The following is a 25,258-nucleotide window of genomic DNA, read 5'->3' as shown; positions in this document are numbered from 1 at the left end:
TCTTAGCCTCAAAGTCCTTTATAAATACCTCTATTATAGAGATGAAATATAAAGTATTATTATGTTGGTGTATGGTACCCTCTAGAGTTGACTTGTACTCTCCCCCCAAGTGTTTTAGGGGGTGCGAGACATTTTTGGTGGTTGTATCCAAAAGTTAGAAGACTTTGGATTGGAGTTTACAACTTTATTCATTCTGTGACACAGACTAATTTAAAAAAAAATTCCCTTAGCAAGCCCTTCTTAGTCAACCTTTTAAGGAAGCACCGGCATATACTAAAAAAACGATCTCATTCATTTTTTTAGCAGCCAAGATAGCTTAAACTAGGTTTTGGAAATTACCCTCCATCTTCTTTTATTTGGTCATAGCAAAATTGTCGTGGATTATGGTAAATGAGAAACTAACAGCAGTTCTCAAGGATAAAATATATTTATTTGGAAAAAAAAGAAAATGGGATCCATGGATACAATATCTTTCTGGAATTAAGAATGAGGTCCAGTGTTTATGAGGTCCAGTTGTGGTGCATCTTTGGCCTCCGACTTTTCTTTCTTTCTCAACTGCTCCCTTACCTGACTCTTCTCCTTCCTTTCTTGCTTTTTGGACTTAATTGTCGCATTAATTGTCACATTGCTATTTTGAATGTCGAGGCACACCAGTTTTCATATGCAGAAGATGAGATTGCATCCATTACCATTACAATCATCAACTGGTTGCATTACACATGAATATGTGTGAATATCTAACAGTACAAATATCGTCTCTTGTACCTTGTTTAAAATTATTAATAAAATCATTGGAAAAAAATAAAAAAAAAGGCCAACTCCCCTGTCAGACAGTGCTGTGTTGTGTGCAAGAGCTAAGTAACTCTCAAGACTGGAGAGACATAAATACAAATCGTTTGTCACACAAAACAACTCTTATACATGGATTTCATATTTCTATTTACCCATTTACCTAAAGTTCAGCTTTAAAACATTAGTACCTGAGAGCAAAGATGTGAAACCACCCTGGCAAAAAAGTGCATAAAAATATAATAATATTTAAATAGATTTAACCTATAAGATTTTGCATAGAATCTTGAAACTAGACTAAACAAATGCATTATACATTTTCTAAAAGCATATTTCTTTAGTACTTTTATAGAAACCACTTTGTGCTTTACCAGTATTCTGACCTGGCCCTGTAAAGTTTAAGAAATAAAGAAGGTATGCTAATAACACTAGTTAAATGCATTGCACATTTCTACACATTATATGTTTTTGATCTTTTTCCAAAGGGTTGAAGGATCAAACATTTTATACTTAACAATTTTATACAATGTAAAGTATACAGTACATCCCAAATAGTGCTTCCTCCTCTATTTTCAGCACTCTATCTTTTCACCTACAAGTGTTGATATCACTCAGTAGGATTTATGATATCTACCTTCCCTAACATTTGAAAGCTCAGTCTTCTTACCATTCAGCTACAGGTGTTCATACCAGTCAGTTGGAGCCTTGATCTCTTTCTTCTCTAACTTTTTTTAAGTTGAAAGGACAGCTACAGTCAGAAAAAAAGAGGATGAACTTATTGTATATCAGGTAATGATTGCCAGAAGCACCTGTTCTGAGGATTAAAGGGAGACTAGTAACGTTTTTTGGATCAAGTTATGTATTAAAATAATAATAATAATAATAATAATAATAATATATATATATATATATATATATATATATATATATATATATATATATATATATATATATATATATATATATATATATATATATATATATATATATATATATATATATATATATATATATATATATATATATTATATATTTGATAATGCTCCAATAACACTGTGGAGTCTATCTATTAAAAATTAGCAGTGGAAATGTCAAAAATACTACCTGCAATGTTTTTAATATGTGTGAAATGTAAGTTTCTTCTTTTTGCCTTTGAATGGTGCATGTGACAATCCCTAAGGCTCTGTTCACACCATGCAGGTGTGGTAGAGAGTGTATGTGTTTCGGTGCATTTCTGTTCATTCACCTGGATTCTTGCCTGCCCCAACGAGGGAAGCCTATTCATTTTAATAGGCTGCCCTATGCATCAAAAACATGCAAAAAAGTCTCTGAGCCATTTGCAAAAGTGCGCCATGCTGGAACACACGTATCATCAGATATGTGGGAATGCTATTAAGAATTAATAGCACTGCTGTACATCTGCAAAAGTACAACAAGTTTCTGTGCATGTTTGAACAGCACGTGATTTTGCTGCATTCCTGACACAGACAGAGTGTGAACATTCAATCCAAAGGAAAAATAAAAGATTTGACCAGAATAGTTAATGAATATTGGACTAATAGGAAAGTATATACACTATAGGCTAAGCACATTCAAACAGAAGGGGATATCATTTGTCAGAGATCTCTGCATTGTAAACTAGGGATTGTTTTTAGGAAAAATGGCTATAGACTGGATCAGGAAAATACTGCATTATGACCACTAGATGGGGCTGACTATCGAAGTAAATAAGTATTTAGGTTTAAAGCTAAAATCTAGGCATTTTTTTCCCCATGCAGTGGGGCTGTGCCCGCACTACATGGGTTAACTACTCGTTTTGTCAAGGGGTGCCCACAAATCTATATACTTACCTGATTCTCCATTCCAGCAGCAAATCGCGCTCCCCAATGATCTAGCAATGGACTATTCCTGGTGTCAGGAATGGTCCCCCTCACAAGACTGCTAGACTGGGGTGGGGGGGGGGGGGGGTTGGGGTTCAGAAGCTTCAGGGACTGGTATTGTGCTGGGGGGATTGCAAGATTAGGTAAGTATATCTCTGCTCTCCAATCCCCTAGACAAAAACTAGCAGTTAACCTATGCAGTGCTGGCACAGTCCCACTGCATTGGAAGAAAAAGAATCAGCTATTGCAGAGAGTAAACTGCAATACAGAATTGATATTAGAGATCGACCGATTATCGGCAACACCGAAACATCGGGGGCCGTTATGCACTTTACCCGATATATCTGTATCGGCCTTTGGATTTACCGATATTGCCGATATTTTCATGATGTCATTGTGTATGTTGCGTGCACACGTTCTGCCTTCTAACACCGCCTCCCACGCCTGCGCGGCCCATACGTGACTCAATTTCACAGTGCGCTGCACACGTTCTCTGCCTTAAGACCTCCTCCCACACCTCACACAGTCTCGTGTTACAGCCAGCTGCAGTCCCGTCTGGTCACGGTGTCAGCCATCCATCCACAGGTCCTGGCATCAACCACCTACCACAGGATGCCAGCCGCCAGCCATCCGACCTACAACAACAGAACAGAAGCCAGCAGGCCAGCATTAAGCCACCCACTCCACAACAGGGTTTCAGCGAGCAAAGCAGCCACCCAGATGACACCAAACCAGCCACCCGCCACCGTGATCAGTGACCACACAGTGTTCTAGAAAGCCAGCTACTTTACAACAGACCAGGGTGAGTGAGTGACACCAAGCCAGCCACCCACCACAGTGTTCCTGCAAGCAAGCCACCCACAACAGGGTGACACCAATCGACCCCCACTGCCAGGCTTCAGCCACCAACCCACACTGCCAGGCATCAGCCACCAACCCACAACAGGGTGCCAGCAAGCCACCTACACTGCCAGATGTCAGCCACCAACCCACACTGTCAGGCGTCAGCCACCAACCCACAACAGGGTGCCAGCAAGCAACCCACACTGCCAGGCGTCAGCCACCAACTCACAACAGGGTGCCAGCAAGCAACCCACACTGCCAGGCGTCAGCCACCAACCCACAACAGGGTGCCAGCAAGCAACCCACACTGCCAGGCGTCAGCCAACAACTCACAACAGGGTGCCAGCAAGCAACCCACACTGCCAAGCATCAGCCACCAACACACAACAGGGGACCAGTGCCAGCAGCAGCAGCAACTTCAGCAAGCCATTTTTTAAATTGTTTTTGTGTCTTTCAAAGTAAAATGGAGATGGATGAGGAGAGAAAAAGTAAAAGTGTGGTCTGGGACTATTTCTCGTCTCAACCTTCTCCAGGAAAAGCAGCAGTGTGCAACACATGTATAAATAACATAAGCATCGGATCTGTAACTGCAAAAAACAAAAATACGTCAAATCTTTGGGCCCATCTAAGAGTTCATCATATTGAATTGTATCATGCAGCACAGAAAAAACAAAATGAATATCAACGTGATTTTGATTCAATACCTCATCCACTATCCCAGGCAACAATAACAGATATGTTTGTGAAAAAAAAAAACAGATGACGCTGTCTAGATTCAGATGGAAGATCCTAACTGCTGGACAGAGTAATCACAGAGATGATTACCACTGATAACCAGCCATTTACAATGGTGCCTGACTCAAGATTTCAGCGGTTGATGTCCATACTTGAGCCAAGCTACACACTGAAGAGTGAGAAGTATTATAAAACTGAAATGCTGGCAAAGCTTCACCAAAACGTCGTTGAGAAAGTAAAGGCTTTGCTGCAACCAGAGAATGCTGGCAATTCACGCTCATTCACGATGAACTGCTGGTCACAAACAGAGTCGGAGTCACTAATCATTCTTACATGCCACTTCATTGACAGCGGATGGACAAAAAGGCAATTGGTGTTGAATACAAACGTGATGCAAGCATCCCACTCTGAGTACAATAGAGAAATGTTTCTAGGCATGTTTGAAGAATGGGGAATCAACAAAGACAGAGTGATGCTTGCACAACTTCAAGACAGTGGAGCAAACATACGGAAAGGAATGAGGCTTGCTGATATGTCAGACCTCTGTGTCATGGCACACAACACCCTCCAACTTTCAAATGATGGTCTGTCAAGCCAAAGAGCTTTGATTGATATATGTTTTGAGAAGCATGAAGAAATTAAAAATGTTGTGCTTGCAAGTCTTTTGAATCCTCGATACAAGAACCATGCTTTCTCTTCTGATGATGTATTGTCTAAGGTGAAACGATGGCTGACAGAAGATATTCAACAGGAGGTGCAGGAGGTCAATGCCGAAAAGACAAGTCCAGAACACTATTTTATGAAGAGCAGCATGCTGCAAAAACAAATGTCCAAAAATACGTCAATGAACAAAAGAGAACCTTCTTCATCATGGTTGAATTTATCAGGACATTTTCAGTGTTTTATTGGGGCCTCAATTTATTCTCAATCTGTAAACTATGAGCCTGGATGATGCACTTCATCTCTATTTGAAAGAAGCAGTAATTGACAGAAGAAGTCATCCTCTTCAGTGGTGGAGAGAAAATGAGGCACGCTACAAAAGACTTGCTTCCCATGCTAGAAGATACCTCTCTCCCTCTGTCCTCCACAACTCCTGAGCATGTTTATGAAGTGGCAGCATTGTATGAACAAAACAGCAGACCTTTAACAGGTGACCATGGACATGCTGAAATGTTTTGCTTTTTGCTTTATAATATTGTTCTACTTAACTGGGAGTATTGAAAAGAGTAGTCTCCACTCCACTCCAATCCACTGTGTAGCTGTTGCCTAGCTTTTTTCTTGCAGTTTTGCACTGACTGCAGTAGTTAGTGCCCTACTGCAGAGGTAGTCCACTGAGTAACTCCAATTCAATCCACTGTCTACCTGTTGTCTAGCTTTTTCTAGCAGTTTTGCACTGACTGCTGTAGTTGCATTGAGTGCCCTACTTCTAAGAGTCCAATCCAATGTCTAGCTGTTGCCTAGCTTTTTTTTCTAGCAGTTTTTCACTGACTGCAGTAGTTGCAAAGAGTCCAATCCAATCCAATGTCAAGCTGTTGCCTAGCTTTTTTTCTAGCACTTTGCACTGACTGCAGTAGTTGCAGTGAGTGCCCTACTGCAGAGGTAGTCCACTGACTCCAGTCTAATCCACTGTGTAGCTGTTGTCTAGTTTTTTTTTTTCTAGCAGTTTTGCACTGACTGCACTGCAGTAGGGATTTATTGCAGTGAGTGAGTGCAGTACTGCAGCAGTTTATTTATTATGCATTCTATTAATGCACAATCAGATGACGTGAAACTGATGTCCCTGCAAGTCCCCTTTTCTATCAGTTTTCATGCAGTTAAGGTGTGAAAAAATGTTAAAAATGTTAATAAATAAATATTAACATGTTTATTAAGAGATTTGTGTCGAAATTCGTGGGTTTTTTTTTTTGCAAATATCGTGTGATATATATATATATATATATGTGAAAATATCGGCCAATATCAGCCGATACCGATATGTGATCGGCAAAATATCCATATCGGTGTCGGCGTCGAAAAACAGATATTGGTCGATCACTAATTGATATATAATTGCAGAGGTGGAACTTCATAGTTTGACAGGTTTACATAACTGAAACCCTTTAGGCCTCTTGCACACTGCATGTTTTGTCATCTCTACTAGACACCTTTCCTCCTGGCAGCAGCGTTTTGGCAGAAAAAAACTATCGACACCTGTAAAATCATTTAACACATTTAGCGTGCATAATGCACTTGGGCATTTTCTCTTTGATCAAAAATTAAATATATTTTAATGCAGCTAGAGTTTTTAACCATTTGCTGCCCATGCAAATTCTCACATTTTTTTGCATATATTTTAAAATTAGCATTTTTTTCCCCATGATCCTGGTATAAATTTTTACAGCTGGTGATGGGCTTTACTGTAAAAGTGATCTGAGTGGCTCTACAGCCACCCCAATCACTTTTAGAGGGCATGGACCCCCTTCACTCCGCCAACATTCCCAGGCTTTCCTATGTAATTGGGGAGCCTGGGACTGCTAAAAACTGCTAACTTATAGAACCTGGATCTCTCCATAAAGAGTAGCTGTAATTGCCCATACTATCACAAGGGATGTTGTGATACCAATAAAGTTGAATCAAAAGAAAAAAATAAATAAAAGACAGTAAAAAATCATACATTTATTTAAATAAATAAAACAATGTTTACAAAATGAAAGCTTCCCTGTCCTCCTGTGCTCAAGTGCAAATGCAAACATGCATGTAGGTTCCACATGCATACAGTATGTAAGTGGTGATTCCATTGCACATGTGAAGTATAGTGCTGGGTGAACGGTTCAGCCTGAGCATGAGTTTGGGCCGAACATTGGTTGTTCGCCCGTTCGGGGAACTCCCAAATTTTGCAGGCTGCACAGTGCATTCTGCATCCTGATTGGACAAAGCTTTATACAATCAGTATAAGCCTCTGAAGCAGTCGGGACACCAGGCAAAACCGGTCAGGCTCCATTATCATCCAGCTATCTGCTCCTGCTCCCATGACCCCTGGAATCCAAGGCACCACCCAGAGAAGGAGGATTTACAAACAAATGACGCTTGCTTGATATGTACCTTGTGCATTTGAGCTTTCTTTTGGTGGTATTTGATCACCTCTGCAATTTTTTTTATTTTTTTTGTGCTATAAACAAAAAAAGAGGGACAATTCTGAAAAAAAAAAAAAAAAAACCCTATATTTTTCACTTTCTGCTATATAACATTCCCAATGAAAAAATGTAGAAATCTAATTTTTTCATAATTTTCGGCCAATTTGTATCCTGCTACATATTTTTGGTAAATAAATATCAATAAGCGTATTTTGATTGGTTTGCACAAAAGTTATCATGTCTACAAACTAAGGGAAAGATCTAAGTCATTTTTTTAAAGTAATGACAGTGATCTGCGATTTTTAGTGGGACTGTGACATTGGGTCAGACAGATCGGACCCCTAACTGACATTTTTGACACTTTTTTTTGGGGGGGGGCAGTGACATTACTACAGAAATCAGTGCTATAAATATGCACTGTTATTGTAAAAATGACACTGGCAGGGAAGGGGTTAACCCAGGAGCGATCAAAGGGTCAAAAGGGAGCAGAGAGGGTGTTTAATAACTGTGTGGGGGGGGGGGCTAATGAAATCAACACAGGGACCTGTTTTCCTAAAAAGGGGGAACATAGGAGCTCTGTGTTGATAGCTGAGAGAACAACGGTCTTGTGTTTACAACAGCAGACCTCTGTTCTCTCTTCATGGGGAGCGATCGCGGGGGCCTGGCGGCAATTGCGGCCGCTGGCCCTGTGGATCGGCTTCCCCGCTGGTGAGTGGGCACCCCTCCAGGATCGCTCCCACGAACTGCCGTACAGGTACGACGATTTGCGGGAATCTGCAGACCTGCTTTATAACTGCGACGGCTGGTTGGCAAGTGGTTAATATACTAATTAATACAAAAATATGTGCAGCGCTAGAAGAAAAAAATTCCCAACAAAATAAATTGTCCAATCGCAGGAAACATTTCACAAGTAACGTAAACAATTGATGGTGAGAAAAAGTCCAATATATAATGGTGCAAATCATATATAAGTGCAGCAAATCCCGTCACCAGTGAAGGTAAAAATATATATTGCGCTCACCAGATGGATGGGACCCCAAAACACCTTATAGTGTAGGAGTCAAACAGGCTTAAAAATGATGGAGTGTCCCCACAGATTTTTCACCGATTCCAACGGCAACCATGCAAATCTCCGGTAGATGGAATAGTTCAGAGATTCCCCTTCCACATGGTGGGTGGTAAAACCGAAAAAAATGGAGGGACATATAGCGTAATATTGCTAAAATCAATTTAATATCAATAAAGCTGATACACTTACAGACATCCGTGAAAGACAGGCATATAAGATGTAAAACAGCTGGGCTGACCAAGTCCTCTTTACATGTTTCGGCATAAATGCCTTTTTCAAAAGATAAAGTCAGCAGGTAGCCAGTGTTCATATATATATAGAGGTAGAATTAATTGGGTACACCTGTAGGAAGTAGGCGGTGGACTGCATGGAAACCGGAAGTAAAACCGGCGTGCGTTCCAAGCCTCACTATGGTATAGCGCCAAAAATGAAGTCTATTAAATCATAAGGGGAAACAGGAAGTGATGAAATGCCTGGAGGGGATGGCATTAGCCATCATACATCCCAAGCCTCTTTCTGAATTGTAAGACAGGAAGTGCTGACATCACATCCGGGAATAGGCGGAAGTGATGTCAGCGTCAAAACATCGAGGGGGGACGGCATTTAACCATCATCAACCCCAAGCCTCCATCTGAAGTGTAAGACCGGATATGCCGACATCACATCCGGGATTGGGCGGAAGTGATGTCAGCACGGCAAGGCGGACCGCTTTACCGGAAGTTGGAGCATATCAATGCACCAGGTCAACAAAACAGAAATGGAGACAGCTCAGATTGGCCGATTCAGCGAGTAGTGAATATCGCCAATAAGAGAACAAAAAAAGGGGGAGAATAAAAAGATGACGTTATAGTTAAACAGCGCCAACAAAAAGGGGAGAGGAAAAAATCGGTTTAGTTATCTAAACCATAATATATCAACATAGTGGGCTCATTTATTGAGAAACCAGTATATTGAAAAAAACAAAAATGTCAATTGTCCACAGTTGAAGGGACATAATAACAAATTTTGTCTATATACAGTCCATAGTCTATCTCCATATTAGGTGACCCTTAATACAGGATATCTATAACAAAAAATATTTTTATTACATAACTACATGATGTATACAGCCAAAAGACAAATATAATAAAAATATTTTAAAAAATATCGTGAATAAAAATAATAAAATCACATAAAAGAACGAATGAGGATAAAGGGAACATATAAGGCTAAAGATAGCCAGAAAGGCAGATGGGAGTGGGATATTTAGTACGCTAAGCTGTGTTTATAAAGGCGTTTATATCCCACTCTATATTCAACCCAAAAGGATGGTAGGACTTCAAAGTATAGATCCAGTATGTCTCTCTCCTAGAGACACCACGAATTTTTGAGCCACCCCTCCAGGGAGGTACATACTGGTCTATGACCTGAAATAAAGTGCCAGTGGGATCTTTATGGTGATAAAGAAGGTAATCTTTACCTACAGTATGCTTATCCTTGCCTGTGAGAATGCTCGTAATATGTTCATTAACACGCACATTAAAGGACCTTATAGTGCGTCCCACGTACTGCTTTTTACAGGGGCACGTTAACAAATAAACAATATAAGTAGTTATGCAAGTGGCGAAAAATTTGATATGGTGAAGACTCCCTGTGACAAAAGATTGAAAGGATGTAAATTTCCTTCTTTTATCACAATTATATTCGCACACTCTGCACTTCCGGCAGGGATAAAAACCAATAAGATCAGCAAAAAATTTTTTTGGTTTAATTGGTTCATCCGGTACATTGGGAGCTAATTGTCCTCTTAATGCAGGTGCACCTCTAAAAGTGACCGAGGGTCGTACAGGTAAAACGGTACCCAAAATGGGGTCATTTCTAAGTACATCCCAATGTTTGGATATAATTCTCTTGATGGAATTATGCTGAATAGAAAAATTGGTAAAAAAGGACCATTTAGCAAAATCAGACTGGTTTTTTGTTTTATTTCTATTTTTAGACCCAGAAAGTAATTGTGCTCTATCAATCTGGGTTACTTCCCTTATAGTGGACTCAAGAGCATCAGAATTATAACCCTTAACTAAGAACCTATCCTTTAGCAGCTGGGCTTGTTGGAGGAATTCATGTTCATGAGTACAATTCCTCCTAAGTCTGATGAATTGACTCTTAGGTATTCCACCCAACCAAGCCTTGTGATGACAGCTGTCAACAGGCAGGTACGAGTTACGGTCTGTGTCCTTGAAAAAAGTACTGGTGACAAACTGATTGTCCACTATGGAAATATTGAGGTCTAGGAAATGGATATTGGTGGAACTATATTCAAAAGACAAATGAATACCTCTCGTATTATCATTCAAGAATGACATGAATGTCTCGAGAGATGAGGTGTCCCCTTTCCACAGGAGGAGGATGTCGTCTATATAACGCACCCAGAGAACCAGCTCGGGTGCGTCATAAGGAAAGACGACATCCTCCTCCCATTTGGCCATAAAGAGGTTGGCCAAACTAGGGGCGAACTTCGCCCCCATGGCCACACCCCTTTGTTGTAAAAAGTATTGGTGATTGAACCAAAAGTAATTCCTCCCGGTGGCAAATATCAACAGATCTAGAATGAAATCTCGATGTGAAGGAGAGATAGATTTATCTGTCTTTAAGAAATGGTCAACAGCATTTAAACCCTGATCATGAGGGATACAAGTATAGAGAGAGGTGACATCTGCTGTCACCATCAGATGTTCACCTTCTAACTTGATATTTTTCAGCCTGTTGATAACATCACAGGTATCCTTAATGAAGGAAGGAGTTTCAATAACCAGCGGTTGTAGATAGAAATCGATGTATTTGCCAATACGTGATGTAATAGAATTGATGCCGCTAATAATAGGGCGACCAGGAGGATTTACCGGGTTTTTATGTACTTTCGGTAAATAGTACATGACTGGGATGCGAGGGGCTGTGGGAACCAAAAAAGACCTTTCTTTCTTGTTTATTAAGTTCCTTTCATAGCCTTTCTCCACCAGTCTCACCAATTCCTTCTTAAAAGAAGTAGTAGGGTTATTTTGTATTTTAATATAGGTGTCCTGATCGCCTAGGATTCTACCCATTTCATCATAGTAGTCCTGTTTATCAAGGACGACGATGCCGCCGCCCTTGTCTGCAGGGCGCACTATGAGGTCTTTCTGTTCACACAGAGATTTTAGACCCTTTTTCAGTTGAGGCTGTATATAGGGTTTCTTAACAGCTAACTCAGCCAGATCTTTAAACACCAAATCTTTAAACACCGCCACTGATGGAGCAACCGGACCAGGGGGGTTAAATAAAGATGGATTTGATAATCCGGAATGTTTAATAGAAGAGGTATATTCATGTGGTACTTCTGTTCTGGGTTTTGACAGGATGTACCTTTGTACATTTATTTTGCGTACATATTTGTGAACATCGATAAATGTACTAAATTTGTTAATGGGTTTGGGTGGAGCGAACTTCAAACCTCTATCCAAGGTGTATAGCTCATCAGGACTGAGTTCCACCTTGCTAAGGTTGAAGATACCGGATCCAATCAAGTTTTTATTCTTTTTTCTTTGGATCCGCCACCCCCCTCTGGTACCTCGCTTGGATCCGCACCCCTTTTTCCTTTGTTGTGTTGCCGGGGAAAATCCCATTCATGACTGGGTCCTGGGCGTGGCTGGTTATAATTAAAGGGTGAACTATTTTGATGGTCATACTCCTCATCGTATGAACGAGACTGATCATGATGTCTAGGTTGTTGCCTCAAAGGAGAAAACCTATTATGTGTGTTCACATTATATGGTTTAGCATATGTTTGTTGAGGGTAAGGTCTAAATGGAGGGGGAGAGAAATGTCTTTGATAATTCTCATTATGAGACCACTGTCCCCTAGGGGAATTCACTGGATGAGGAGGATACCAGTTATTCTTAACAGGGCCTCTTTCATGTGGTGTTTGTGGTGGATGGTTACCCTTCCAATTCTGATTTTTTGGATTTTTTCCTTTTTTATGGGGGGGACCCTTGTTTTTTGGCTTCTTTTGTGTTTTGGGTGGAAGAGAAGTTTGAACAGAGGTAGCCCCAGGAGCATTAGGAATCACATGGTCCGTCTGATTGCCATCATTAGGATCACTATTCAGTAGATTCCTTTGCCATTGAAAGACAGTACGGTTATCATAATCGGACATGTCTCTCATAAACTTTTTTTGTTTCTTAGTTTTTTGTTCCCTTTCCTCTTTCTCTAAATACTTTTGAAGATTTTCAGAGAGAGTTTTGTACTCAGCTGTGGTGTTAAAAGGGGTAACTTTTTCTTTTAACTCTTTAATCTCCCTGTCTAGGGAGGTTAATTTGGTACGTTTAATCTCAACAAGATGCCGTAATAACTGTAAACCAGCATTATTGAAATAATCGGACCAAGCCTCTAAGGCTATATCGTCTGATTGGGGGGATACCTCCCATCTCAGGCTTCTCGGAACCATTGATTTAGAGATATAATATTCTAAAAACGCAATGTCCCATTCAGAATGTAATTCTGACACCATAAGATTTTTAAGTCTTAAAAACAAACCGCCAACCTCAGTATCGGATTTGGTGGAGATAAAAACTCCATCAGTAATTACAGTTCTATTAGCTCTGTATTCAAAAACATCCATTGCTGGCATGTTCAAATCAAGAGCGATAAAAACTATATGTAAGTGACACAAAGAAAAAACTATGTGTACATAAGTGAATTAACACATATGTGAAAGAAAGCAGCAATAACAAAGGTCAAAAATGTGTACAAACAGAATAAAATAGAGATTATTGCGCTAACTTAAAAAATGTAAGCAGCTGACATCAATCACTGAACTAAGGAGGGTGATAAATCAATAAATACAAAAATATGTGCAGCGCTAGAAGAAAAAAATTCCCAACAAAATAAATTGTCCAATCGCAGGAAACATTTCACAAGTAACGTAAACAATTGATGGTGAGAAAAAGTCCAATATATAATGGTGCAAATCATATATAAGTGCAGCAAATCCCGTCACCAGTGAAGGTAAAAATATATATTGCGCTCACCAGATGGATGGGACCCCAAAACACCTTATAGTGTAGGAGTCAAACAGGCTTAAAAATGATGGAGTGTCCCCACAGATTTTTCACCGATTCCAACGGCAACCATGCAAATCTCCGGTAGATGGAATAGTTCAGAGATTCCCCTTCCACATGGTGGGTGGTAAAACCGAAAAAAATGGAGGGACATATAGCGTAATATTGCTAAAATCAATTTAATATCAATAAAGCTGATACACTTACAGACATCCGTGAAAGACAGGCATATAAGATGTAAAACAGCTGGGCTGACCAAGTCCTCTTTACATGTTTCGGCATAAATGCCTTTTTCAAAAGATAAAGTCAGCAGGTAGCCAGTGTTCATATATATATAGAGGTAGAATTAATTGGGTACACCTGTAGGAAGTAGGCGGTGGACTGCATGGAAACCGGAAGTAAAACCGGCGTGCGTTCCAAGCCTCACTATGGTATAGCGCCAAAAATGAAGTCTATTAAATCATAAGGGGAAACAGGAAGTGATGAAATGCCTGGAGGGGATGGCATTAGCCATCATACATCCCAAGCCTCTTTCTGAATTGTAAGACAGGAAGTGCTGACATCACATCCGGGAATAGGCGGAAGTGATGTCAGCGTCAAAACATCGAGGGGGGACGGCATTTAACCATCATCAACCCCAAGCCTCCATCTGAAGTGTAAGACCGGATATGCCGACATCACATCCGGGATTGGGCGGAAGTGATGTCAGCACGGCAAGGCGGACCGCTTTACCGGAAGTTGGAGCATATCAATGCACCAGGTCAACAAAACAGAAATGGAGACAGCTCAGATTGGCCGATTCAGCGAGTAGTGAATATCGCCAATAAGAGAACAAAAAAAGGGGGAGAATAAAAAGATGACGTTATAGTTAAACAGCGCCAACAAAAAGGGGAGAGGAAAAAATCGGTTTAGTTATCTAAACCATAATATATCAACATAGTGGGCTCATTTATTGAGAAACCAGTATATTGAAAAAAACAAAAATGTCAATTGTCCACAGTTGAAGGGACATAATAACAAATTTTGTCTATATACAGTCCATAGTCTATCTCCATATTAGGTGACCCTTAATACAGGATATCTATAACAAAAAATATTTTTATTACATAACTACATGATGTATACAGCCAAAAGACAAATATAATAAAAATATTTTAAAAAATATCGTGAATAAAAATAATAAAATCACATAAAAGAACGAATGAGGATAAAGGGAACATATAAGGCTAAAGATAGCCAGAAAGGCAGATGGGAGTGGGATATTTAGTACGCTAAGCTGTGTTTATAAAGGCGTTTATATCCCACTCTATATTCAACCCAAAAGGATGGTAGGACTTCAAAGTATAGATCCAGTATGTCTCTCTCCTAGAGACACCACGAATTTTTGAGCCACCCCTCCAGGGAGGTACATACTGGTCTATGACCTGAAATAAAGTGCCAGTGGGATCTTTATGGTGATAAAGAAGGTAATGTTTACCTACAGTATGCTTATCCTTGCCTGTGAGAATGCTCGTAATATGTTCATTAACACGCACATTAAAGGACCTTATAGTGCGTCCCACGTACTGCTTTTTACAGGGGCACGTTAACAAATAAACAATATAAGTAGTTATGCAAGTGGCGAAAAATTTGATATGGTGAAGACTCCCTGTGACAGAAGATTGAAAGGATGTAAATTTCCTTCTTTTATCACAATTATATTCGCACACTCTGCACTTCCGGCAGGGATAAAAACCAATAAGATCAGCAAAAAATTTTTTTGGTTTAATTGGTTCATCCGGTACATTGGGAGCTAATTGTCCTCTTAATGCAGGTGCACCTCTAAAAGTGACCGAGGGTCGTACAGGTAAAACGGTACCCAAAATGGGGTCATTTCTAAGTACATCCCAATGTTTGGATATAATTCTCTTGATGGAATTATGCTGAATAGAAAAATTGGTAAAAAAGGACCATTTAGCAAAATCAGACTGGTTTTTTGTTTTATTTCTATTTTTAGACCCAGAAAGTAATTGTGCTCTATCAATCTGGGTTACTTCCCTTATTATATTCCCTTAAATGACCCCATTTTGGGTACCGTTTTACCTGTACGACCCTCGGTCACTTTTAGAGGTGCACCTGCATTAAGAGGACAATTAGCTCCCAATGTACCGGATGAACCAATTAAACCAAAAAAATTTTTTGCTGATCTTATTGGTTTTTATCCCTGCCGGAAGTGCAGAGTGTGCGAATATAATTGTGATAAAAGAAGGAAATTTACATCCTTTCAATCTTCTGTCACAGGGAGTCTTCACCATATCAAATTTTTCGCCACTTGCATAACTACTTATATTGTTTATTTGTTAACGTGCCCCTGTAAAAAGCAGTACGTGGGACGCACTATAAGGTCCTTTAATGTGCGTGTTAATGAACATATTACGAGCATTCTCACAGGCAAGGATAAGCATACTGTAGGTAAACATTACCTTCTTTATCACCATAAAGATCCCACTGGCACTTTATTTCAGGTCATAGACCAGTATGTACCTCCCTGGAGGGGTGGCTCAAAAATTCGTGGTGTCTCTAGGAGAGAGACATACTGGATCTATACTTTGAAGTCCTACCATCCTTTTGGGTTGAATATAGAGTGGGATATAAACGCCTTTATAAACACAGCTTAGCGTACTAAATATCCCACTCCCATCTGCCTTTCTGGCTATCTTTAGCCTTATATGTTCCCTTTATCCTCATTCGTTCTTTTATGTGATTTTATTATTTTTATTCACGATATTTTTTAAAATATTTTTATTATATTTGTCTTTTGGCTGTATACATCATGTAGTTATGTAATAAAAATATTTTTTGTTATAGATATCCTGTATTAAGGGTCACCTAATATGGAGATAGACTATGGACTGTATATAGACAAAATTTGTTATTATGTCCCTTCAACTGTGGACAATTGACATTTTTGTTTTTTTCAATATACTGGTTTCTCAATAAATGAGCCCACTATGTTGATATATTATGGTTTAGATAACTAAACCGATTTTTTCCTCTCCCCTTTTTGTTGGCGCTGTTTAACTATAACGTCATCTTTTTATTCTCCCCCTTTTTTTGTTCTCTTATTGGCGATATTCACTACTCGCTGAATCGGCCAATCTGAGCTGTCTCCATTTCTGTTTTGTTGACCTGGTGCATTGATATGCTCCAACTTCCGGTAAAGCGGTCCGCCTTGCCGTGCTGACATCACTTCCGCCCAATCCCGGATGTGATGTCGGCATATCCGGTCTTACACTTCAGATGGAGGCTTGGGGTTGATGATGGTTAAATGCCGTCCCCCCTCGATGTTTTGACGCTGACATCACTTCCGCCTATTCCCGGATGTGATGTCAGCACTTCCTGTCTTACAATTCAGAAAGAGGCTTGGGATGTATGATGGCTAATGCCATCCCCTCCAGGCATTTCATCACTTCCTGTTTCCCCTTATGATTTAATAGACTTCATTTTTGGCGCTATACCATAGTGAGGCTTGGAACGCACGCCGGTTTTACTTCCGGTTTCCATGCAGTCCACCGCCTACTTCCTACAGGTGTACCCAATTAATTCTACCTCTATATATATATGAACACTGGCTACCTGCTGACTTTATCTTTTGAAAAAGGCATTTATGCCGAAACATGTAAAGAGGACTTGGTCAGCCCAGCTGTTTTACATCTTATATGCCTGTCTTTCACGGATGTCTGTAAGTGTATCAGCTTTATTGATATTAAATTGATTTTAGCAATATTACGCTATATGTCCCTCCATTTTTTTCGGTTTTACCACCCACCATGTGGAAGGGGAATCTCTGAACTATTCCATCTACCGGAGATTTGCATGGTTGCCGTTGGAATCGGTGAAAAATCTGTGGGGACACTCCATCATTTTTAAGCCTGTTTGACTCCTACACTATAAGGTGTTTTGGGGTCCCATCCATCTGGTGAGCGCAATATATATTTTTACCTTCACTGGTGACGGGATTTGCTGCACTTATATATGATTTGCACCATTATATATTGGACTTTTTCTCACCATCAATTGTTTACGTTACTTGTGAAATGTTTCCTGCGATTGGACAATTTATTTTGTTGGGAATTTTTTTCTTCTAGCGCTGCACATATTTTTGTATTTATTGATTTATCACCCTCCTTAGTTCAGTGATTGATGTCAGCTGCTTACATTTTTTAAGTTAGCGCAATAATCTCTATTTTATTCTGTTTGTACACATTTTTGACCTTTGTTATTGCTGCTTTCTTTCACATATGTGTTAATTCACTTATGTACACATAGTTTTTTCTTTGTGTCACTTACATATAGTTTTTATCGCTCTTGATTTGAACATGCCAGCAATGGATGTTTTTGAATACAGAGCTAATAGAACTGTAATTACTGATGGAGTTTTTATCTCCACCAAATCCGATACTGAGGTTGGCGGTTTGTTTTTAAGACTTAAAAATCTTATGGTGTCAGAATTACATTCTGAATGGGACATTGCGTTTTTAGAATATTATATCTCTAAATCAATGGTTCCGAGAAGCCTGAGATGGGAGGTATCCCCCCAATCAGACGATACAGCCTTAGAGGCTTGGTCCGATTATTTCAATAATGCTGGTTTACAGTTATTACGGCATCTTGTTGAGATTAAACGTACCAAATTAACCTCCCTAGACAGGGAGATTAAAGAGTTAAAAGAAAAAGTTACCCCTTTTAACACCACAGCTGAGTACAAAACTCTCTCTGAAAATCTTCAAAAGTATTTAGAGAAAGAGGAAAGGGAACAAAAAACTAAGAAACAAAAAAAGTTTATGAGAGACATGTCCGATTATGATAACCGTACTGTCTTTCAATGGCAAAGGAATCTACTGAATAGTGATCCTAATGATGGCAATCAGACGGACCATGTGATTCCTAATGCTCCTGGGGCTACCTCTGTTCAAACTTCTCTTCCACCCAAAACACAAAAGAAGCCAAAAAACAAGGGTCCCCCCCATAAAAAAGGAAAAAATCCAAAAAATCAGAATTGGAAGGGTAACCATCCACCACAAACACCACATGAAAGAGGCCCTGTTAAGAATAACTGGTATCCTCCTCATCCAGTGAATTCCCCTAGGGGACAGTGGTCTCATAATGAGAATTATCAAAGACATTTCTCTCCCCCTCCATTTAGACCTTACCCTCAACAAACATATGCTAAACCATATAATGTGAACACACATAATAGGTTTTCTCCTTTGAGGCAACAACCTAGACATCATGATCAGTCTCGTTCATACGATGAGGAGTATGACCATCAAAATAGTTCACCCTTTAATTATAACCAGCCACGCCCAGGACCCAGTCATGAATGGGATTTTCCCCGGCAACACAACAAAGGAAAAAGGGGTGCGGATCCAAGCGAGGTACCAGAGGGGGGTGGCGGATCCAAAGAAAAAAGAATAAAAACTTGATTGGATCCGGTATCTTCAACCTTAGCAAGGTGGAACTCAGTCCTGATGAGCTATACACCTTGGATAGAGGTTTGAAGTTCGCTCCACCCAAACCCATTAACAAATTTAGTACATTTATCGATGTTCACAAATATGTACGCAAAATAAATGTACAAAGGTACATCCTGTCAAAACCCAGAACAGAAGTACCACATGAATATACCTCTTCTATTAAACATTCCGGATTATCAAATCCATCTTTATTTAACCCCCCTGGTCCGGTTGCTCCATCAGTGGCGGTGTTTAAAGATTTGGTGTTTAAAGATCTGGCTGAGTTAGCTGTTAAGAAACCCTATATACAGCCTCAACTGAAAAAGGGTCTAAAATCTCTGTGTGAACAGAAAGACCTCATAGTGCGCCCTGCAGACAAGGGCGGCGGCATCGTCGTCCTTGATAAACAGGACTACTATGATGAAATGGGTAGAATCCTAGGCGATCAGGACACCTATATTAAAATACAAAATAACCCTACTACTTCTTTTAAGAAGGAATTGGTGAGACTGGTGGAGAAAGGCTATGAAAGGAACTTAATAAACAAGAAAGAAAGGTCTTTTTTGGTTCCCACAGCCCCTCGCATCCCAGTCATGTACTATTTACCGAAAGTACATAAAAACCCGGTAAATCCTCCTGGTCGCCCTATTATTAGCGGCATCAATTCTATTACATCACGTATTGGCAAATACATCGATTTCTATCTACAACCGCTGGTTATTGAAACTCCTTCCTTCATTAAGGATACCTGTGATGTTATCAACAGGCTGAAAAATATCAAGTTAGAAGGTGAACATCTGATGGTGACAGCAGATGTCACCTCTCTCTATACTTGTATCCCTCATGATCAGGGTTTAAATGCTGTTGACCATTTCTTAAAGACAGATAAATCTATCTCTCCTTCACATCGAGATTTCATTCTAGATCTGTTGATATTTGCCACCGGGAGGAATTACTTTTGGTTCAATCACCAATACTTTTTACAACAAAGGGGTGTGGCCATGGGGGCGAAGTTCGCCCCTAGTTTGGCCAACCTCTTTATGGCCAAATGGGAGGAGGATGTCGTCTTTCCTTATGACGCACCCGAGCTGGTTCTCTGGGTGCGTTATATAGACGACATCCTCCTCCTGTGGAAAGGGGACACCTCATCTCTCGAGACATTCATGTCATTCTTGAATGATAATACGAGAGGTATTCATTTGTCTTTTGAATATAGTTCCACCAATATCCATTTCCTAGACCTCAATATTTCCATAGTGGACAATCAGTTTGTCACCAGTACTTTTTTCAAGGACACAGACCGTAACTCGTACCTGCCTGTTGACAGCTGTCATCACAAGGCTTGGTTGGGTGGAATACCTAAGAGTCAATTCATCAGACTTAGGAGGAATTGTACTCATGAACATGAATTCCTCCAACAAGCCCAGCTGCTAAAGGATAGGTTCTTAGTTAAGGGTTATAATTCTGATGCTCTTGAGTCCACTATAAGGGAAGTAACCCAGATTGATAGAGCACAATTACTTTCTGGGTCTAAAAATAGAAATAAAACAAAAAACCAGTCTGATTTTGCTAAATGGTCCTTTTTTACCAATTTTTCTATTCAGCATAATTCCATCAAGAGAATTATATCCAAACATTGGGATGTACTTAGAAATGACCCCATTTTGGGTACCGTTTTACCTGTACGACCCTCGGTCACTTTTAGAGGTGCACCTGCATTAAGAGGACAATTAGCTCCCAATGTACCGGATGAACCAATTAAACCAAAAAAATTTTTTGCTGATCTTATTGGTTTTTATCCCTGCCGGAAGTGCAGAGTGTGCGAATATAATTGTGATAAAAGAAGGAAATTTACATCCTTTCAATCTTCTGTCACAGGGAGTCTTCACCATATCAAATTTTTCGCCACTTGCATAACTACTTATATTGTTTATTTGTTAACGTGCCCCTGTAAAAAGCAGTACGTGGGACGCACTATAAGGTCCTTTAATGTGCGTGTTAATGAACATATTACGAGCATTCTCACAGGCAAGGATAAGCATACTGTAGGTAAACATTACCTTCTTTATCACCATAAAGATCCCACTGGCACTTTATTTCAGGTCATAGACCAGTATGTACCTCCCTGGAGGGGTGGCTCAAAAATTCGTGGTGTCTCTAGGAGAGAGACATACTGGATCTATACTTTGAAGTCCTACCATCCTTTTGGGTTGAATATAGAGTGGGATATAAACGCCTTTATAAACACAGCTTAGCGTACTAAATATCCCACTCCCATCTGCCTTTCTGGCTATCTTTAGCCTTATATGTTCCCTTTATCCTCATTCGTTCTTTTATGTGATTTTATTATTTTTATTCACGATATTTTTTAAAATATTTTTATTATATTTGTCTTTTGGCTGTATACATCATGTAGTTATGTAATAAAAATATTTTTTGTTATAGATATCCTGTATTAAGGGTCACCTAATATGGAGATAGACTATGGACTGTATATAGACAAAATTTGTTATTATGTCCCTTCAACTGTGGACAATTGACATTTTTGTTTTTTTCAATATACTGGTTTCTCAATAAATGAGCCCACTATGTTGATATATTATGGTTTAGATAACTAAACCGATTTTTTCCTCTCCCCTTTTTGTTGGCGCTGTTTAACTATAACGTCATCTTTTTATTCTCCCCCTTTTTTTGTTCTCTTATTGGCGATATTCACTACTCGCTGAATCGGCCAATCTGAGCTGTCTCCATTTCTGTTTTGTTGACCTGGTGCATTGATATGCTCCAACTTCCGGTAAAGCGGTCCGCCTTGCCGTGCTGACATCACTTCCGCCCAATCCCGGATGTGATGTCGGCATATCCGGTCTTACACTTCAGATGGAGGCTTGGGGTTGATGATGGTTAAATGCCGTCCCCCCTCGATGTTTTGACGCTGACATCACTTCCGCCTATTCCCGGATGTGATGTCAGCACTTCCTGTCTTACAATTCAGAAAGAGGCTTGGGATGTATGATGGCTAATGCCATCCCCTCCAGGCATTTCATCACTTCCTGTTTCCCCTTATGATTTAATAGACTTCATTTTTGGCGCTATACCATAGTGAGGCTTGGAACGCACGCCGGTTTTACTTCCGGTTTCCATGCAGTCCACCGCCTACTTCCTACAGGTGTACCCAATTAATTCTACCTCTATATATATATGAACACTGGCTACCTGCTGACTTTATCTTTTGAAAAAGGCATTTATGCCGAAACATGTAAAGAGGACTTGGTCAGCCCAGCTGTTTTACATCTTATATGCCTGTCTTTCACGGATGTCTGTAAGTGTATCAGCTTTATTGATATTAAATTGATTTTAGCAATATTACGCTATATGTCCCTCCATTTTTTTCGGTTTTACCACCCACCATGTGGAAGGGGAATCTCTGAACTATTCCATCTACCGGAGATTTGCATGGTTGCCGTTGGAATCGGTGAAAAATCTGTGGGGACACTCCATCATTTTTAAGCCTGTTTGACTCCTACACTATAAGGTGTTTTGGGGTCCCATCCATCTGGTGAGCGCAATATATATTTTTACCTTCACTGGTGACGGGATTTGCTGCACTTATATATGATTTGCACCATTATATATTGGACTTTTTCTCACCATCAATTGTTTACGTTACTTGTGAAATGTTTCCTGCGATTGGACAATTTATTTTGTTGGGAATTTTTTTCTTCTAGCGCTGCACATATTTTTGTATTTATTGATTTATCACCCTCCTTAGTTCAGTGATTGATGTCAGCTGCTTACATTTTTTAAGTTAGCGCAATAATCTCTATTTTATTCTGGTTAATATACTATCTGCATCTATTGAAGGGATGTCCTTGCAAGAATACTCTAATATGAGATCTAATCTGCTATATATATGACCACTCTGGATTAGGAGCAACACAAAATAAAACCAAGATTGTCTAATGTGCATATCTGTGTGTGGGAGTTTAGGTGCTATATATCCCTATGGGGATGACTCTTATATCTTCAGGTCATAGCTCACCTCTTCTGGACCACGGTGCATAATACTACCTTCTGTTTTCAACTTTTCTGTCCAATTTCCTGGTGTTTTGAGTTCGCACCAATTGGCAATTTCTACGATAGGTTTGTTCCTGGATGTCAAGCGTTTACATATATGCTTGGCTGGCACATTTCCTCATGGCGTATAAATTGGGTGGCCACCTGTTACTAGTTACATATCTCATATATTTAGGAGGTTAAAATATTGTTACAATATAGCTCTGTATTGAATCAAAGTCAGATTAGGATATGAAGTTATTTTAAGAGCAGGAGCAGGTTAGCTGGGTCATATTTTTAAATATAACCTGTGTTACATGTTGTTTATGTGATCAATTTAAACTTTTATAAAAAAGACTTTGTTTTGTATATGAATGAAAATAGTCGCACATTTCTGTTCCCAGCTCTCTCTCTCTCTTGCCCTTTTCCCCTTCCCCCTCACTGCCCCCCCCCCCCACTGGGACGCTAGAATGGTTAACCCTAGAGGGTGTATAATAGACTGGTTTACCATTAGAATTCATTAGGTGGGACGGTTAAGGTTGAGCCCATATCCACCCCTTTGTTGGAGAATTTGTGATAAATTAATCAGTGGATGGCTCCCCCACTAGGAAATGGTTAAACCTTGTAGGACCTAACGATGTGATTTTGTTGTAAAAAGCTTTACACAATCATTGGATCAGCCAATTATGGCTCAGGGGCCAAGTACACGCCCCACACTACATAAAGGCTGCTCGCCCAGCCGCAGCGTTTAGTGTAATTGTGCGGGCGATGAGACAGGGACAGGCACATGTGTGAAGCAGGGCGAGAGTAGCTTTGTTTGGAGTTTGTGCAGAGACATGAAACATTGCTAGCCGTGTAGGGAGGGCCAGGAACGTGTGTTAGGCAGGGAGAGATTTCTTTCTATACATCATGTCAGACAGTGCAGCACCAGTGAGTGTATAATTGCTAGCAGTGTAGGGAGGGCCAGGAATGTGTGTCAGGCAGGGAGAGATTTCTTTCTTTACATCATATCAGACAGTGCAGCGCCAGTGAATGATTCATTCCTGGCAGTATAGGGAGGGCAAGGTATGTGTTTCAGGCAGGGTGAGATTTCTTTCTTTACATCAGATATCAGTCAGAGCACAAGCGCCGCAAGAACGGAGGCAAAAGGAAGCCGTACCACAAGAAGAGGAAGTATGAGCTGGGCCGCCCCGCTGCTAACACCAAGATCGGCCCGCGCTGTACCCACACAGTTAGAGTCCGGGGAGGGAATAAGAAGTACCGTGCTCTGAGGTTGGATGCCGGAAACTTCTCCTGGGGATCTGAGTGCTGCACCCGGAAGACCAGAATCATTGATGTCGTATACAACGCATCGAACAATGAGCTGGTCAGAACCAAGACTCTGGTGAAGAACTGCATCCTCTTGATCGACAGCACCCCCTACAGACAGTGGTATGAGGCGCACTACGCCACACCGCTCGGGTGCAAGAAGGGAGCCAAACTGACTTCTGAGGAACAAGAAATCCTTAACAAGAAAATATTAAAAAAAACGAGAAAAAATATGACGATCGCAAAAAGACGGCAAAGATCAGCCCTCTGCTGGAGGAACAGTTCCAACAGAGCAAACTGCTTGCGTGCATCGCCTCTATGTTGGAGCAGTGTGGCCGAGCAGACGGATACATCCTGGAAGGCAAAGAGTTGGAGTTCTACCTGAGGAAGATTAAAGCCGAGAAGGGCAAATAAACTCACCCCACCCCCGGCATCTAATAAAAAGAACTTTATTAAACAAAAAAAAAAAGATATCAATCAGAGTATTGTTCATTGGTTAGTTGTGGAAAATTTCTGTAAGCATCACAGACCTATAGGATTATAGATCACATCAGATACCAGTCAGAGTATTGTTCATTGGTCAGTTGTGAAAAATTCTATAAGCATCACAGACCTTTAGGATTATAGATCACTTCAGCTAGCAGTCAGAGTATTGTTCATTGGTCAGTTGTTGAAAATTGTACAAGCATCACAGACCTATATGTTTATAGATCACTTCAGATATCAGTCAGAGTGTTGTTCATTGGTCAGTTGTGGAAAATTCTATAAGCATCAGAGACCTATAGGATTATAGATCACATCAAATATCAGTCAGAGTATTGTTCATTGGTCAGTTGTGGAAAATCCTTAAGCTTTACAGACCTATTGGATTATAGATTACTTCAGATATCAGTAAGAG

At 40.1% G+C, this 25,258-nt stretch overlaps 1 pseudogene across 1 annotated transcript in view; it reads left to right on the top strand.

Moving 5' to 3' along the window:
* LOC309547960 (small ribosomal subunit protein eS8-like) overlaps positions 1-24,829 on the top strand; it is a 46,669-nt pseudogene extending 21,840 nt beyond the window's left edge. Inside the window, exon 2 of the transcript in view lies at positions 24,160-24,829. The product of the transcript in view is annotated as a small ribosomal subunit protein eS8-like (transcript). The remainder of the gene's footprint in view (positions 1-24,159) is intronic.
* The last annotated feature ends 429 nt before the right edge of the window (positions 24,830-25,258 follow it).

This window comes from Pelophylax lessonae, assembly GCF_965119305.1.
Source record: "Pelophylax lessonae genome assembly, chromosome: 2".
Taxonomy (NCBI): domain Eukaryota; kingdom Metazoa; phylum Chordata; class Amphibia; order Anura; family Ranidae; genus Pelophylax; species Pelophylax lessonae.
This window is presented reverse-complemented; position numbering and strand designations above follow the sequence as displayed.